Source organism: Myxine glutinosa, chromosome 6 (assembly GCF_964187855.1).
Source record: "Myxine glutinosa chromosome 6, kmMyxGlut1.1, whole genome shotgun sequence".
NCBI lineage: Eukaryota > Metazoa > Chordata > Myxini > Myxiniformes > Myxinidae > Myxine > Myxine glutinosa.
The window spans coordinates 59,750,109-59,770,031 of record NC_136266.1 but is presented as its reverse complement, the minus strand read 5'-3'; the positions used below and the strand labels follow the sequence as shown (position 1 = coordinate 59,770,031).

Here is a 19,923-nt window from a genome sequence, read left to right as displayed (position 1 = left end):
GGAATCGTGGCTTTCAAGTTACATCAGTACGTCAAATTTTAACTTTCTAGTTCACCGAGGTTAGAAAGTACGAAACATCTATATCAGTACGTGGTTAGAAAGAGCTTCATACAGCGGGTCGCAAAATAATGTGAGCACCACACTTCGTCAAGTAATATTTCGTATTTCAATAAAAAACACATATGTCGTTTAGAAAAAAAGAGGCTTATTTACCCGATTTGTTATTGCGTAATACAATATATATATATATATACGAAGATCCAGTGTGTCGGTGCCATTTTTGCATCTCCGAAGCCACTAGTCGCACAAACTTGAAAACGGTACCATTTTTTGTTGTTTTTTGTATACAAGATCGAGGCTCGTGTAAGAGCTAACATTAATTACACAAAAAGACAAACTGACACATAAAACATAAGATAAAGGGAGCGGGAGACAAGATGGGGGAGAGAGAGGGAAGCACACAAGTACAACATTTGAGAGCAGGGACATCGGGAGATCTGTGGGAGGGAGAGGGCTTGGGGGGAGGAGGCACGGGAAGGGGGGTGGGGGTGGGAGAGGTATAAAACACATGGACACTGCTAGGACTTCCAGGAAAGAAGTCTGGATTTAAAAAAAAAGTGGATCTGGGGTGAATTCACGGGGGTACAAAAGATCAAGGTTTTGGATGGGGGAAGACAAGAGATGGTGGTGAACGTTAATTATTTGATGGAATAATATTAATCACCAATGACGCAATCCAGGCAGGTGCAGAGCCAAAAGTAATTCATTTGGAGAAAAACATTTTCATTATTCACATCAAATATCGATAAATATCCAGACAAAGGCCATAGCTATTTAGCATTCCAAGAACAAAATAATTAATTATTTACCAAACAATTAAAATTTTAAAAGGTTATTAATTTATTTATTTCTTGTGGTGGTGGCCATGTTTCCATGACCAAAAACAGTGGTTTATGTATTAATTAATCCTTTACCCTTTCCCGTTCTTAGAATTCAAAAATAAAAACAAATTGGTCAATGTAATAAAAAGAGGGGCTGGGGCCCACGGACTTGCTCGTCATCATAAAGGTAGTTGTGTTTGTGTGCACCTGCCACCACCTCTTCAATCTCAGTACGAACAGTTTACGAGAGTTAGTACTCTGTGTTTACCGAATTGTGACCTTTTATTCTATCTTCAGGTCGTGGGTGTTCAAAGCCCTGTTTGATAGACTGATCTTTAGAATATAAAAAAAATGTTAAAGGTCAAAGGTTGTGGTGTGTGGATATTTGAAATGATCTGGAGCAGTACAACCTCAAACAGGTGAGTTAAGAGAAGTACCTTGGGTTAAACGGTACACGAGACTGCTGAGTTAAGGGATAATGGATAATGCACGGAAAGGTAGTGGCAGCGGAGGCGGTGCACAGGTTTAAATGGTTTTTAGATGGGTACCTGGATGCAATGGAGATAGAGAGGAGTGGGGATAGTGGTTTGTGTGGATGGGTGGTGATGATACTGGGGGGTTGGTGCAGCAGCTGCTTCCTTAAGGCTTCCAGCCAGAAGACCAATAGAAGAAGACATAACTCAATGTTCATTCTGACATCTTGTAATGTTAACGAGAAGCGCTGTAAATGTTGTTTGTGGTCCACGATCTATTATGGGTGGCCAACATCGAAAATATCCGATCATTGAGCAGAGACCATGATGTAAGTGGTGGAGTAATTTTCTGAAAACCTTTCAAGTATTCAGGCTGAAATACATTTGTTTACAGGGCCGTGTATTTATTAGATTAGGTACACAAATATGATGAATTGTTCTCAAACTTCTTTCCTTTCTTTACTCACTGTTTCCAACACGACCTTACCCTCCATTTTGTATCCTATTATTCTCTAAATTTTTCTCAATTTAATATCCCCCATCAACCCCTTTCCCCCTCCCCTCCCCTGGTGCTGTGCAAATAAATAAATAAATGGTACCTATTTTCCTATTTTGATTTTGAAGTCGCTGCTTATGTCATAGCCGAGAGGTACCTGCTCTCACCTCTTAGCTGTCGAACCTAAGTTCGAATCTGGACCCAGCTGTAAACTGTCATTCTGGTGTTTCATGGGTCAGGTGAGTCATCAATGTGTTCAATGTCCATCGGAAGGACGTTAAACTGGGCATCCCATCTGCTGGCATTAGTTACAACAACAACAACAGGCATTTTAAGGCCATGTTCCCTGCTAGAGCGGGGGTTAGCCTTGCGGTCCCCATGACAATCTTCTCCATTTTGCCCTATTTTCTGCATCTCTCCTTGTTAACCCCCTTGCCCGCATTTCTTCTTCCACCATCTTTAGCCAAGTCTTTCTCGGTCTTCCCCGTCCTCTACTTCCTTCTACATTAACTTCCATCACTCTTCTCAACCAGTCACTTTCATCCTTCCTCAACACATGACCAAACCATCTCAACCTGTTCCTCTTCACAGCATCAATCACAGGCAATATTCCCATCATCTTTTGCAATTCATCATTTGTCTTCCTCTCTCTCAACGATACTCCGCACATCCATCGAACCATTCGCATTTCCACCCTTTCCAGCCTTCGTTGCTGCTCTACGTTCATTACCCATGTCTCGCTCCCATAAATCATAACACTTCTCACACATGCAGCATACACCTTTCCCTTCAGCTTCAGCGACACTCCCCTCCTCATCAGCACGCCACTCAGTTCCCGAAACTTCTTCCATGCACATCTCACTCGAGCAACCGTTGCCGAGTCTGATCCACCTTCTCCATTCAGCATGTCTCCGAGGTAGCAAAATGTTTTCACACCTTCCAGCTTCACGCCGTCTCCAAGATCCAACTCAACATTTCCTCCATCTGCAGCTCCCTCTGTGCACACCTTACATTTGAATGTAGCTGCCACACTGGTTAATGACCCTCTCAGACCACTACATTTTTGATGAACCCACTCAGCACACATTGTACATTAGTTGGTAGCTGGCATTAGTTGGTAGACAATAAAGATCGCACAATGTCCATCATCAAGAGTAAGCGAGTTATCACCGGCACCACAATCAAATCCCAGATATCTGCCACAACCGTAAGTAGGAAGTGGTCTGGTCTTCTTAGAGGTTCCTTGACACCAGGTTATAATGATTGATATTTTAGAGTGTGATTGCTGTCTGGTCAGCAACCTTCTGGTTCGGCCTTCTTCGGGAGAGATACGAAGGGCAACCACTTCTATACTCTAATGGTTATTTGCATTTATACAGTTTTGGGGCAAAAAAATAAATCAAATTTTGTATTATTTAGAAGTTGAAAAATCTAGTCATCATTTAAAAAAACATTTATTGGCCTAAACCTCTGAGTGCCACTAAAATTCCCTATACTGACTACTATATCAAGAACCCAGATATAATAATAATAACCATCTTCTGCTATTTGGGGCTGGCAGGATGGCCTAAATGTACGCACACTAGTCTAAGCCATCGAGCCTGGGTTTGAATCCCAAGTCCCGACCCAGCTATAAACCGTCATCCCGGTGTTTCATAGGTCAGGTGTTTCATCGATGTGTGTGCCGTCCCTCGAATGGATGTAAAACTGGGCATCCCATCTGCCAGCACTAGTTGGTGGACGCTAAAGGTGCCACGGTCTCCTTCGCGCAGAGTAAGACAAACTCCAAATTCCTGTCCTAACTACTGCCGGGAAGGCAATGGCAAACCATTCAATACAACCCTTTCCAAGAAACAACTTCGGCAGCATCCGCCCGACACTCTGTAATAGATTCTGGTACATCAGAATAGGAGTCTGCTGTTTGCTTCTCCTTTTATGGCTTTTTCAGTGTATGTATTGCTGCTGCTGCTGCTGCTGCTGCTGCCCCTTTCCATTTGCCCTGGCAAAATTCCAACCATGGGCATGATTTCACAGAAGTAATCACATCAAAGTTTTTGCATCGCAGCAACGTTTGGCTTAATTTGGGGAATTTGAGGATCCATGAGCAAATGTAGCTGAGATTGGCATCGAAGAACAAAGGCAGGAATGTAGAAGATGAAACAGGTGATCCTGTGCCAAATCCTTGTGACAATTCGACCATGGTAACAATATTTGGGAGGGGAGCGACCTGGTCTTCAATCCGAATTGGAGGACGTCACAGGAAAAGTTCGGAGTCTGTTTCTCTCCATCTTCCCATCTCTTTTTCTGCGGATGCCTGCTCTGGGAATAAAAAGCAACTTTTCCTTCCACAGTCCGACTCAAGGTGAAGCACCATCGATGAAGCATTCCAGAGCGTCGAAACGTTCCACACCCTGCGGTGAACCTTGCACGAAGCTTAAAAATAAAACAATAAAACAAGATTCCCCCCCGCGCCCCATCCTAAGGACTGGAGGAGCACCGAGAGGCCACGATGAGGGAGGGTGAGGGTATTGGGAGGTTAACGGGGCGGAGGGAAGACGGAAAGTGAGAGGGAAGGGGTAGTGGGAGTTTTCTGGTCAAAAGTTCAGCCAAATGCCCGCTGTCCGACCCCGCTATCATGTTCATGTCCCAGTCAGATGCTTCGTTGGATGTCTGCCTCTTAACGCGACAGTTTGCTTCTTTTTCTCCTGTCTTTTAACCCATACTTATCTCTTGCTGAGTCTCAGCTCCACTCGAAATCCGTCTTGATTGTCCCGATTTAACGTTTTTCCCCTTTTTCTCCAACTTGCTCTACTATAAATATGTTTGTACATAATTTGACTATCGATGAGTACCCGCACACACACTGCCGAACTACCCTCTCGTATTTGGATTGACCTGCAGCATATTATTGGAGTTGAAAGATTTCACTTAAGTTTTGGGACTTTTCAAGCTGTTTTGCCATGAAGATGAGCAGTAAAAATGAATAAAAGAGTAGTCACAGATTAATTTCAGTATCTTGCAATCCTGTAATGTACAGGATTGTCATCATTCTATTTGATGGTATCATTCTATCATCCTATCTATTTGTCATCATTTGCCAGTTTGGGTCGTTTTCTGGACGAGACATAATTGCAGCTAACAACAACCACAAGTGCTGCCATTATGGCCAAGGGTCCGAGACCATAGAGGTATGCCTACTCTCCTCTGAGCTGTCGGGCCTGGGTTCAAATCCAGACCCAGCTAAGAACTGTCATCCCAGTGTTTCACAGGCAGGGTGATCCATCAACCTGTGTACGTCGTCCTTCGGATGGACATTTAACTGGGCATCCCGTCTGCCAGCTTTAGTTAGTCGACGTTAAAGATCCCACTGTGTCCTTCGCGAAGAGTCGGCGAGCTATCGTTGGCACCCTCAACAGACTCGAAATCCCTGCACTAACCTACAAGGGGCACCCCCCCGCAAATGATTGTACCTACAGCCATATGCTGCATACTAAAGAACCACCACCACAGCTAGGGTAGCTTGATGGAACATGAAGTGACATGCCGTGGATGAGGATGACCGGTCTTTAGGGTCGCAGAAGGGTCGACGTGACCTGCTTTCGAGAACGATCATCGCAGGTCAGAGATCTGATTGTATACAAGCAATGCTGTGGAGGGAGGGATCTCTCCAAAGATGGTGAGAAATAACAGAAGACGCTTAATGTGTAACGAATTCTTTCTCAAAATTAAACTGGTTGTGAGATGTTTATTCCATTTGCCAAGATAACGTACAATTGTTGGGAACTTATCAGAATCTCTCGGCCTGGCCTGTGGCTAAAGGAGAGGTGTTTGGGAGTCACTCAGCGGTCAGGGCAGCGGGTTAGTATACACAAAACATGATTTGTGCAAGAGCGCATTGGCATTCAGGCGATCAAGGAACGCTGTGAGCCCTTTTCATCACCCTCACCCTTCACTTTATCTCCCCGCTTGGTATGGATTGCCCTTTCTCCGTTCCATTTCTTCTCTCTCGACTATCCTTTCTACCTGACCTCTCACACGCAACTTCCATACCTCTCCCGCTTTGCATTCAAGTTCAAAACTTGTGGAATTTAAAAACGTAGGACATGCGTTGGCTCTGCGTGAAATGATAACACTTTTCTTCTCTTTGCGGGTTGGTAAGCAGTGATTTTTATCATCACACATCAAACTGTGTATCAAGGGAACCTTGTTGGGACATTGTTCGATCCATTCTTGGATTTCGCTACTAAAGGTCGTTTCGTCGACCAGAAGCGAGTTTCACCAGAAGGGGGTTGATGGTAGACAGCAAGAGTAGGTCCACCATCATCCTTCTGGTGAAACTCCCAAAGTCCAGAATCACTGCTCACCTCCACTCATTTATTCCTCTTTTTTCCCACCTGCGGAAACAACTTCCACATTCTCTTCAATATCATTCTTCCCTCCAGGTCTTCAAGACGGCTGTTCACCACCATCTTCGATCATCTCCTATTCACAAGAATGATCTTTATTACCCTCGTCAACTCCCCTTACCCATCCCCAAGCCCACCTCATTCCAAATATCCAGTTTTCACTCCTGAATTTCCTTCTGTATCCGTTTTGTCCACCCCATGTATCCTTTGCTACCCCACATTCCTCCCCACACCCATTATTTGTCCAAGTCTCCCTCTATTTTGTCCTTCAATCCCCTGTTGCAGCACCTGCCTTCTCTCTACTGTTCCTTTTGTTCTGCTGCGTCCTGATCCGTTCAATGTTATTGCTCGTCCAGAGCGTTGACTGTATACAAAAAGAAAGATTGAGACAGTGTTATTATTCACTGAAACGAAGAGTGTGACTGGGGCAACAGATGCTTCAGCGGTTTATTTGGGACACATTGATGAAACAAATTCATCGACTTTGCAGAGAATTTCAAGGGAAAAGCACTGTGCTTGAACCCAAGAGGACTCAGAAACCATCAACATACGTGTCATGTCAGTGAGGAGTGGAAGCGCTTTGAACTGTTACCAATTGCACCACGCCCATAGCACCGGCTTAAATCCATGAGTGGCTCACAGGTTAGCTCAGAAGTAACATACTCGCCTTTGAGCAGCCTCGTCTTGGTTTGATTCCAGACCTGCCCATCACCTGTCATCCTGGTGCAGGCAAGAGCATTGCATCAATCAGTATGGTGCCTGTTGAATGTAATGTGACCCTGGGGGCCTGTCCACCAGCATTTGCCAGTGGACATGAAAGTTCCCATGGTGTCCTTCGCAAGAAGTCGGTGCTATGGGCGTGGTGCAATTGGTAACAGTTCAAAGCGCTTGTCGGTCATCTTGCCATCTCTCTATCTCTCAAGCATTGTCGGTCATCTTGCAGCTTCCAAGTAATCGCATCTGAGTACTTGGCTCCCATACACTTCGTTCATTTTCAATTAAATGTCCTTGCAATACATGTGAAAGTACAAAGTAGTCTCAAAATTATGTTGTTTTAAAGGTGATCTCACACACACACACACACACACACACACACACACACACACACACACACACACACACACACACACACACACACACACACAAACTCTCTCTCTCTCTCTCTCTCTCTCTCTCTCTCTCATCTCGTCGAGTGCAATAGTTGTGAACTTGTACAACTCGACTGATGAAGACTTGTGCCCAGAGTAGTAGCGAATCATTTAATCAGGCAAGATTGTGGCCACATTGAACACGTTGTTCACGACATAAATCTCCAAATAATATTGTTCATATTCGACAAATGTATTGTTGGGTTTTCACATCAAAATCTTTTCATTGGAGTCATCATTTTGTGAGCAATCCTGCACTTGTGACGTTTAGCGGTTTTTGTTATCTAACAGGGCGGGTGTGTTCAGTTACCGAGCTGCTAGCAAGCGCTTGCCAAGCCGGCCGTTCCTTATCAACAGTTTTGAATGGAGTGCTTGCTCCAGTGCTTAAGCCACTTGGCGAGCGATGTACAAAAAACTTGGTAACTGAACACACCCCTGAAGGAAATTTAGTGAATTACTTTGGAACTTTTTTTTGTTTGTGAATTTTATTGTATTTATTTGATTGAATTACACAGCAGGAACAGCGACATAGTAATACCACCAATGCAGCATTAACAAGGCTGGACATTTATTAGTTCAGTTCAGAGCCTCACTGGCATGTATATATGTGTATACAGACACAGTGTGTGTGTATATATGTATGTATTTATTTATATATATATGTATATACATATATATATATATATATATATATATATATATATATATATATATATATATATATATATTGTTACATTTCGCGGTTTAGATGTTATGATGACCGAGCGGTGGTGTATTTAACCGCGACCTAACAGGATCCCCGACTCACCCGATTCCCCCAGAACTTTGGCCGGATCGCACCGTAGCTAGTCAATAGGGAAAAGACAAAGGCGACACGGATGTGAAGAAGGAGAAGAAGAGGACAGAAAGGTTGGAAATACCACTAAATTTATTCCTACTATTTACATGCTCAAAGTAACCAAGGAGAAGGAAAGATAATTAAATAATATACAGAAGGATCAGAGACACAGTGCAATTATTAGCTTACCTACAGACTTAATTAAATACCCAGGGACAGAACAAACAAAACAAACTCACGTATACAAGAAGGATGGAATGGAATGAATGTTGGAAGGAGGAATGGGAAGGTTCAGCTGGGGCAGATGGTTCGGGCTTGATCCCGCACGGGACGTCGGCTGGACCTCGACGGCCACCGATGCCACCGCTATTTGGTCCCCGCGGGGTAACGGATTGAAGCTGCCTGGTGGAGTCAACGCTGCTTGTGGAGCCAAAGCTGCTTCTCTGGCTCAGCTCAGGGCGCGTCTGCCGTCTCTGGCGCAACTGCTGGTAATGGCCCTTGGCACCTTCTCTCTCTTGGCCCTGGTGTCTCCTCACCATCGACAACTCAACGCAACCAATGCAACCACTGACCACTCGACGCCACCACTTCTCACCACCGACTTCTTACCACCGCAACCAACGCAACCACTGACCCTCCTCTGACGACCAACCCCTCTGGCAACCGACTCAAAGTCCTCTCCTCTGGGAACACCCCCGCCGTGGGTTATATAGGCCCCGCCCCTTAACCTTTTCGAACCTCCCCCAAACGTTCTCTCCCCGCCCTCTCAAGCCAAACCCCTTGTTCATGGTTGGTCGAGTGGGGCTGGCTCACTCCTCCCCTCTCTGACGAGGTGGGGACCCGCCTTCCTTCCCCCAACCCTGCCTCGTGGTCAATGGCGGATGAAGGGAAAACCGCCCAACATGCAGTTGGCAATGCGAATTGCAATTGACGGAAAGGGGGGAATGGAAGTGTTGGGAGTGGGAATGAAGGGAATCTATCTCTTTCACTGGTGCAATGGAGTATTTCAATTAATGGAAGACACAGCCTTACACTAATACACATAATAAGGATATAACTGTCAAAAAAGATATATCGTGTCCTGCATGTATGTTTTATGGACTAACTACGGGAACGCCCTTTGACCTTTATACAACCACAAACGGAGGGAGGAGGGGTGATATTTTACAACAACCTTTTACAACAACATTTTACCACAACAATAAAAAAAAAAAACATTCTCATATCCCCAACACTGCACCCTCCTCCCCTTAGGCACGTCCCGGGCCTATAACTTTTACCTTAGTGTGGCACGTAGGTGTAGTTCCCTCTACTTTTAACCTGACCCTGAGTGCGACAGTTTTAAAACATAAATAAATGTGTCCCGCTGCTCCATTGCACCCTGCCTAACAGACTTACGCCCACAGTTAACCGAATTGCCGAATGGTCTTCAAACTATACACTGACGGTGGGAAGCATTATTTACAATGACGCTATTTTTATTTACAAAACTAACCCAGGACCTGTGATTGTTCTTTCTGGGGGGGAGACAGTCTGCTCTGCATCGACGCACCATTAAAGCACCCAAAAACGCACCAATACACACCCAAGCACCAATCGGTGCAGTCACCATTGTTCATCAATGTTCAACAATAAAATAAATTCAACAACCCCTAACCCTGCAGGTGGTCTCTTCCTCTTCGGCTCCCTCTGCTGGTTATTATTATTTGTCTTCCAGATGTTGTCATTTTCATTTTGCTTTGCTTACTGGCGGCCTATTTGTATTAAAACTTGCACCCAATGTGTCCTTTTTATTTATTTTATTTATGGCCCACAGGGCCGACTAGTGTGGTTCACCTGTGGGGCATCGGTGCCCTGTGGCCAAGGTCCGCCAGCAAGATTTCGGGCCCTCATGGCCGGTTCCAGCAGAGGGGCCATGCCCCAACCCATGGGGTCCATAAGTGGTGCTCGGCCACAGGCATGTGGTCCATAATGTGGTGCATCGATGCAGACAGCTGGTTCTGGGAATTTCGGGCGCACAATGGCCGACCCACGCACGCTCCCCTCGGCACCCAATGGCGCACAGGTCATGTGGGAGACAAAAGGGGAAAGACAATTGAGCGAGGGGTAAGGTCACAAGGGTACACATCAATAAGGCAATGCAAGGCGAAATGCGTACGGAGGGCGAAGTGAGAAAGCTCGTCCCTACCGTACGTCACCCCCCTGTCACCTACCCTACCCTTGCCCTTACCCCATATGTACAACAATCTACACATTTACAAATTCGTCACTACTGTCACGTCTTCCCCATACTTCCCCTATACCAAATTCGTCACCACAATCCCTCTAACCAAAATTTGCCATCACCCAATTCGTCATCAATCCTCATAAGGAGGGAGAGATGGAATTACGCACAATGTCACACCCACGTCATGATGCGTCTCACAATCCAAACATTTGCACAGTAAAAATAATAAAACATGGCATGGTGCGGAGTACCTGTCATCTCAGGTGAGTGGATGCAGATGGTGCGAGGAGATCCTTCATCCTAACTATCCTCTAAATGATTTTAACACACTTTACCATCCATCATCATCTCCATCAATAACTGCAAATCCCCCACTGCTCCCCTCCCCCAAGGTGTCCCCCAAGGTTCAGTTCTTGGCCCCCTCCTCTTTATCCTTTACCTGTCCCCCCTCGGTCACTTAATCCGCCGTCATGGTCTCCAATTCCACTGCTTCGCCGATGACATCCAGCTTTTCATCTCCACCAAGTCCATCTCCACCGCCACCCACTCTATCCTGACAAACTGCATCACTGAAATAAAATCCTGGCTTCAAATCAACTTCCTCAAACTTAACTGTGATAAATCTGAAATAATCATCATTGGCCCAAAAACGCTCACCAAGTCCACCCATAACTTTGCCCTCAACATCGACGGTTTCCCAGTGTCCACCTCCCCTCACATCCGGAATCTTGGCATCATCTTTGACCAAACCCTCTCCTTCGACAAATACACTAAACAGATCACAAAGACAGCCTTCTTCCACCTGAAAAACATCGCCCGTCTCCGTCCATCCCTCTCCTCTGTGGCTGCAGAAACCCTCATCCACGCCTTCATCACTTCCCGTCTGGACTACTGCAATAGCCTCCTTTATGGTTCACCCTCAACAATCACCAATAAACTCCAATACATTCAGAACTCCGCTGCCCGTCTACTCACCCATTCCCGGACCCGTGACCACATCACCCCCGTCCTTTACAAGCTTCACTGGCTCCCCATCTCCCAGAGAATCCAGTACAAAATCCTCCTCTTGACCTACAAAGCCCTCCATAACCTGGCCCCATCCTACCTGGCTGACCTCCTCTCCAGACACACTCCCACCCGCAACCTCCGCTCTGCTGGTACCAACCTCCTGACCCCCCCCATCCGGACCAAATTTAGATCCTGGGGGGACAGGGCCTTCTCCATCGCTGCTCCCACCCTCTGGAACTCGCTACCTCACACCATCAGAGACTCCTCCTCACTCACCACATTCAAAACATCACTCAAGACCCACCTGTTCAACACTGCATTCAACATTTAACCCACAGCATCTAACCCCTGACTATCTCCTCTCCTTCTCCCTCCTTTGTGCTTTGAATATTTCCCTATTGATTCTTCTTTTTTTTGCAATTGTCTTTATGTTTTGCTATGCGCTATGTTTTGCACTCTGTCAAAGCGTCTTTGGGCTTCCTGAAAAGCGCTATATAAAATAAATGCATTATTATTATTATTATTATTTACACTACCCGGGGTCTCTCCCTGCCAATCCATTGGCCAACTTACACGATGGGTTCTAAAAACCAATTCCCATTGACCAAACTGTGGTGCTTCTCAATTTGGGGTCTCACTCCCCCGATTCATCTCCCGGTGCCTCGCACAATTTCTGGGCCGCGACGTGTAGCTCTCCCAGCAGGTCTACCCACCTGCACACCTCCACCACTGCAGTTGCCACCCGAGCTTACCTAGCTCCTCACCCTAACCTAACTAACTGGGGCAGGCCCTCTCCTGGCTCTGTCACCCCCTGGTGCCCTCTGGCACTGGGCTACCCGGGTCCGTCCTCCGGATCCTCGGGCCCCATCCACAACTACCGGCTCCCAGAGCCCACCTGCGGCCTCACCTGGCCGACATCCTCACAGTGGTGGAGTGCCCAAACCAACTACACACACTAACAGGCTACACGCCCAGCCATTTCCACAACACTAATGCACCCATCCAAATACCATTCTTTCACCTCGCACCACAGATGCCAATATCCAACCACAATTTACCTGTACCCTCTACCTAACACTTACACTACCCGCCCCGGGTATCCGTGATGGGGGTCCACTCTTCCCCCATTCACACCTTCGCACCATCCACTCCACTCCACAATTTCCACCATACTCACTCCACGACCATCCATTCCAATACTCCATACCATTTATTCCATACACCTGTCCTTCATTCACCTGTCGTTGCACACCTGTGCAATCCTACCTGGTGCCACCTGCACCCTCCTCCTCTTCCTGGACCAGTTGGTCAACACAACACACAATCACCACTACTCCCTCATACACTGCTCCACACACCTGTTCAGTTGCACACCTGTGCAATCACACCTGTTCAATCCTCAAACACACGGCATCATCTCAGCTAACTACTCCCCTCTGAAACTTGCGCTTCCCAGTCGTCCCTTTAAACTATTGCGCTCCCACGTCATTATCATCCACACTAAACTACCTGCGTCCCCACTACAGGTATCAGTCACTAACTAACCTTAACGTCACCTAATGTCATCTTCGCTAGATCCCTACCAATATAACCTAACCCACCCGGGCTAGTTTTCACTGCCATCAACCCCATAAGCTATAGCGCATTTGCCCCACTCTGTGAGGGATGGTGGATTTGCCATCCCACCACATCGGGGGTCTCTCACTATAAATTTTGTTCGTCCAAATCCAACAAATCAAAAATTTTCCATTTACTGCCAATTCTACTCACTTTTCTAAATTTCGTATCAAATCACTATCACTATCACCATCACCCGTCTACTTATTAGGTCCTCTCGGTGCGCCAATTCACATCTACAGCCCGGCTTCGTACAGCCGAGCAATGAACGCGGGTTCTTTTGTGCCAGCGGCTGGATACGTCCCGCATTCGGTGCAGGGACGGCGGCTTACCCGTGCCGAGATCCCACGCACCACCTCGGCGTGGAGCCATCCAATGTCCCGATCTCGACCTGCCGGCACGTCTCAATAGAAAGTGGTCGCCATGACGACCCTTCCTATCGAGCCGCCCGCTCCGCCTAGTGGAGCCCGGATGCGGCCGTTCCACGCGAGGCCCAGCGTGGATCGCGCACGGCGGTCCTTTCGAACCCGCCGCGGCTCGGATCCCCGCTGGTTCTCGCGGCACGCGAAGCCCGGCACGCACCGAGGGCCCGATTCGGCTATAAGTCGCTCTAACCGCTAAACCGGTTACCTTCGATGCTTCACCTGCACGCTTACATGCATACGCTACCCCTTTCTTGCTCATACATGCAGCCGTTTCCATGCTCCTCGTCGTACCTCTTCTTACACACCTCGGTACACTTATTCCGCTCACCGACTTGGTCACACATCTGACCACCGAACACCTTGGCACACATTCGTCGCTCGCACACCTCACCAACACACCTCTTCGCGCCCCCTCCTCGGTCACCTCCTCTGTGACAACCACAGGTGTGCTCTCACCCGCACACCCAACCACGTGCCTCACGACCAACTCAAGTGTGCATCCCCACACACGCTCTACCATTCCAGGTGTGCATCCTTCCATTCCAGGTGTACATCCTCGCTCACCTGTCACAACCAACTCACGCTCCGTTTCACTCTCACTACTCTCACCTCCACTCTTGACAACGCACTCACCCTTCCTCTCGACAGCGCACTCTTTCCTCATGCACCTGTCCGTTACACACCTTTCTCACGCATCCTCTCGCGCACACTCTTTCGTTACATCCTCTGTAACTCTCACCACAGGCGTACACTCTCTTGTTACTTCCTCTGTAACACTCACCACAGGTGTACACTCTCTCATTACTTCCTCCATAACACTCACCACACCGCGCTTCCATGTACTCCCTCGCACACGCGCTACGACTGACTCACTCTTGACGGCACACTCACTCCTCGGCGTGCACTTTTTCCTCACACACCCCATGGTCGGACATTCTCGCACACCTCTTTTTTCGCACACCAGACCTGTCGCACACTTCACCAACGGCCACTCACGAACACCCGGATCCAAACCAATCCCCAAGCCGACTGAAGCTTTCCTCACATCATATACATTGCCACTCACCTCCGTACCTCGTCTCCGCACCTCCTTTGCCACCTGCAAACTCTTTATTTGGTTAGTGAGCATCACATCATGAGTTGAGCACCGACCTTGCACATATTCCATCACCTCCTCCTGGATTTCTCTTTTAGTTTCTGTTCGTCCCTTCTTAATTTCACTCACCTCTTCTTCCACTTCCTCTAATTTTTGTTTAACCTCTTTTATTTCTCGGTGCGTCTCCTCAAGTTCGTCCTCTAAGGCTACCGTGACCGTCTCTATGTGCATCCTCACCTGCCGGTCCTTTGTCTCCATTATCTCTGTCACCTCGTCCACCCTCATTGTCAGTTCCTCACGTACCATCTGACATTGCCTCTGTGTCGCTATCAAGTCATTTTTAATTTCTTTTTGTGTCGCCTTTAACCCTCCTAGTACTGCAGTGTTCCTTTGAACCTGCTCCACTAACTTCGTTTGTCCCTCTGTCAGCTGTTCCACCTCCTCCGTCAGATCTTCTATTCCCCCTTGTAACTTTGCCGTATTATTTCTCACCTCTTTCTCCATACGCTTCTCACCTCGCTTTACCTCCTCGCGTAGCCCCGAGACCTCCTCACCCACACCTCGTCGTATCTCCTCCTTCATCTCCTCCCTTTCTTTTGTAGATGCCACCCTCATCTGTCCCAATTCATCCCTCTGAGCATCCAATTTGGTTTCTACCCCGATTTTTACCTCCTCTATCTGCTCTCCCATTTGTTTAATTTCTCGGGCGGATTGCTCCCCTATCTCCCGCAATTTGTCCTCCATCCTATTTTCTAATCCCATTAACCCATTTTTCACCCCCTCTAACTGATTCTCCTGGGCAGCCATTCTATTTTCCACCCCCGTTAACCCATGTTTTAATCCCTCACCGGTACCCCTCGCTTCGTCCCTCATTACCCCCATTTGGCCCCCTATCCTGTTTTCCATCCCTTTGAAATTATCGTCTGTTTTTACCATAAAGGCCATCATCTGTTTCATAAACAGGTTCAAATCCATTGGCATCTCGGGTTCGGCTACCGCGACCATGGGCGCGGCTAAATTTGGTGCCGCAACAACCATGTGCGCGAGGACGCCATCTTGTGCACCTGATACACCCTCAACCGCCTCCTCATCGCTCCCCTCCATTTGATCCTGGGCTACTCCTAACCCCTCTATCTCTCCCACCGGCATCCCGTCGCCTTGACCAGCCATGGCGCGATTTCAAAGTTCAGGTTTTGTAAAACAAAACAAATTTCGGCCGCTCCAAATTTTGACGAATTTTTTTTTTTTTGATGTTTTTTAAAATAAATTTGGTTCGGGCCCCGAATCTCACTCCCAGACACCAATTGTTACATTTCGCGGTTTAGATGTTATGATGACCGAGCGGTGGTGTATTTAACCGCGACCTAACAGGATCCCCGACTCACCCGATTCCCCCAGAACTTTGGCCGGATCGCACCGTAGCTAGTCAATAGGGAAAAGACAAAGGCGACACGGATGTGAAGAAGGAGAAGAAGAAGACAGAAAGGTTGGAAATACCACTAAATTTATTCCTACTATTTACATGCTCAAAGTAACCAAGGAGAAGGAAAGATAATAAAATAATATACAGAAGGATCAGAGACACAGTGCAATTATTAGCTTACCTACAGACTTAATTAAATACCCAGGGACAGAACAAACAAAACAAACTCACGTATACAAGAAGGATGAAATTGAATGAATGTTGGAAGGAGGAATGGGAAGGTTCAGCTGGGGCAGATGGTTCGGGCTTGATCCCGCACGGGACGTCGGCTGGACCTCGACGGCCACCGATGCCACCGCTATTTGGTCCCCGCGGGGTAATGGGTTGAAGCTGCCTGGTGGAGTCAACGCTGCTTGTGGAGCCAAAGCTGCTTCTCTGGCTCAGCTCAGGGCGCGTCTGCCGTCTCTGGCGCAACTGCTGGTAATGGCCCTTGGCACCTTCTCTCTCTTGGCCCTGGTGTCTCCTCACCATCGACAACTCAACGCAACCAACGCAACCACTGACCACTCGACGCCACCACTTCTCACCACCGACTTCTTACCACCGCAACCAACGCAACCACTGACCCTCCTCTGACGACCAACCCCTCTGGCAACTGACTCAAAGTCCTCTCCTCTGGGAACACCCCACCGTGGGTTATATAGGCCCCGCCCCTTAACCTTTTCGAACCTCCCCCAAACGTTCTCTCCCCGCCCTCTCAAGCCAAACCCCTTGTTCATGGTTGGTCGAGTGGGGCTGGCTCACTCCTCCCCTCTCTGACGAGGTGGGGACCCGCCTTCCTTCCCCCAACCCTGCCTCGTGGTCAATGGCGGATGAAGGGAAAACCGCCCAACATGCAGTTGGCAATGCGAATTGCAATTGACGGAAAGGGGGGAATGGAAGTATTGGGAGTGGGAATGAAGGGAATCTATCTCTTTCACTGGTGCAATGGAGTATTTCAATTAATGGAAGACACAGCCTTACACTAATACACATAATAAGGATATAACTGTCAAAAAAGATATATCGTGTCCTGCATGTATGTTTTATGGACTAACTACGGGAACGCCCTTTGACCTTTATACAACCACAAACGGAGGGGGGAGGGGTGATATTTTACAACAACCTTTTACAACAACATTTTACCACAACAATAAAATAAAAAAACATTCTCATATCCCCAACAATATATATATATATATATATATATATATATATATATATATATATATATATATATATATATATATATATATATATATATATATATATATATATATATATATATATATATATATATATATAGTAAGTAGATCGAGGAACGATGATGAGGATTATTAGTCCCCTACCGGTGTACACCGGAGGGGACTATAGGTTTGCACTCGGTCCCTCCGTCTGTTCGTCTGTCCGTCTGTCAGTCCGTATGCAAAGAACAGTTTTCCGGACTTTTTTTCTAAACTCTTAATGCTAATGATTTCAAACTTGGTACATGGTTTCCTCATGATAAGTTACAGATCAAGTTCGAACTTCACGACGTTTCGATCATTTTTGACAAAGTTATGGCACTTTGAACTTTGGTAATTTCCCCAACAGTTTTCCGGACGACAGACTGCCGGTAGGGGACATGTATTGCAGCGCAATACTCAGAATGCTTGTTAGTCCCCTACTGGTGTACACCGGAGGGGACTATAGGTTTGCACGCCGTCCCTCCGTCAGTCCGTCAGTCTGTCAGTCTGTCAGTCTGTCAGTCCGTCACGCAAAGAACAGTTTTCCGGACGTTTTTTCTAAACGCTTAACGCTAATGATTTCAAACTTGGCACATGGTTTCCTCATGATAAGTTACAGATCAAGTTCGAACTTCACGACGTTTCGATCATTTTTGACAAAGTTATGGCACTTTAAATTTGGGAATTCTGATAATTCTGATGATCCTTAACTCAGTGCCATAACTCAGTGCCATTTTAAGTTTTAATTTCCTTTAAAAAAGATTTTCTCTGCAATAATAGGACCGATTGAGATAAAATTTTCACCATAGGAGGGACTCGGTCTGTAGAATATTTTAATGGTAATTATGACGTCACAGGTCACGTGGTTCGGCCGCCATATTGTTTTTCGTGAAAACACGAAAACCCCTTTTTCTCTGCAACGGCTGAACAGATCGAGGCCAAACTTTGCAGGCAGAATCGCGTACCCATGACGAACAAAAAAGTCAACGAGCATGATGTCATGCGTCACATGGTTTCAGAGTTATGACGTTTTTAAGCATGAACCTTTAAAACCGAGCCCCTCCCTCATTTTTGATCCAATCGAGGGGAAACTTCACAGATCTGTTCAGCATATCAATCTACTAAAATGTCGTTTTGGAATTTGCTATAGGGCACGTGGTTTGGCAGATATCGTTAATTAAACGAAAATATTTTTTTAAAATGGATATCTCTTGAATCGCTAGTACCTCAGACCGTGAGTTGGTAATTCTATAATTCACACAGTGCAATATGTGCAGGTTGCTCCACTGAGCGACCTTGCGGGCTTATCAACGAGGCGAGGCGTGACACACATGTGTCTCAGCATACCTCAGATCAAGTTTGAAAACCAGCATCAACCGTGCATAAATTTGCATATTCGATCATTTTTGACAAAGTTATGGCACTTTGAACTTTGGTAGGGGACATGTATTGCAGCGCAACACTCAGAATGCTTGTTAAAATAGATCTGCTTGCGGACTCACACACTCACAAGCTCACTGACACATACAGACTGTTTACAATAGCTTGTCCCTGATAGGCGAGGGTACTAACAACTCTAATCATGCTGTTAACTATAGAAATGTGACGTCATAATCCAGGCATTTTTCTCTAACAGATTATTGTGATGATAATACCCTTCAACGTGTGGATTAAAAGGCCTCGCGTTGAAGGGTATTGAGCAGGAGTGAAGAAATGTTGGGGTCTAATCTGGTTGATTCCGTGTAGCACCTTAAAAGTTTGAATCATATCACCACAACGGCGGCGGTGGAAAAGCAAAAACATATTCAATCTCCGGAGTCTCTCCGGATAGGAAAACTCACAGAGGGTGGGAATCATCATTGTAGCTCATCTCTGGACCTTCTCAACTTCACCAATATCCATCAGGAATCTAGGGTGCCAGGCAATGTTACCAAACTCCAACAGTGGGTGTACCAGTGCCTTGAACATCACAGGGAGGGTTTCTTCATCCAGACTCACACAGGATCGTCTGATTAGCCCAAGTGGTTCGTCGGCCTTGTTAACCTGAACTGCCACATGCTCATGGAAGCCTCATCAAGAAGACAACACAACGAACAAGACCAACAATCTAACAATGGCGTAGCCGGGCTTGTTTGATACTTTAGTTGAAGAGGATATTATGACCTGGGTGTTGCAGACCAGTTAGCAGTTATCAAATAACGGAAGTATTAATTTTTTTTGACTTGAGGCATGGACAGCCGGTTCGTGAATGACTTGGATAAAAAAAAAGGCTAATGGCAAATGATCAACCAATAAAGTTACATTTCTGTGCCACCTTTAGTCAAACGTCAGGCATTGACAGCAGGTTCGTGAAGAACTTGGACAAAAACCGGATGAGTCTGAATGTTGCTATATCCAGTCAATGGCGAAACTGCAAATGGGGAATCCGCGAATGTCACGGATGGAAACCCTTACGTCATTTCCTCATTCTGATTTAAACTCAATATCTCGATATTTTCATTCCAAATAACATCATTCATCGATCACAAATTAATACTATAATGTTAAAATATTAAAATATAATGTTAAATCACAAGTGTATTGAGATATTATCAAACCAGTGATTCGATCCGTTTACTTC

The 19,923-nt window shown here is 46.4% G+C and overlaps 1 protein-coding gene across 1 annotated transcript in view; it reads left to right on the top strand.

Moving 5' to 3' along the window:
- LOC137429842 (short-chain dehydrogenase/reductase 3) overlaps nt 1-19,923 on the top strand; it is a 49,083-nt gene that overhangs the window by 16,418 nt on the left and 12,742 nt on the right. The window lies entirely within an intron of this gene.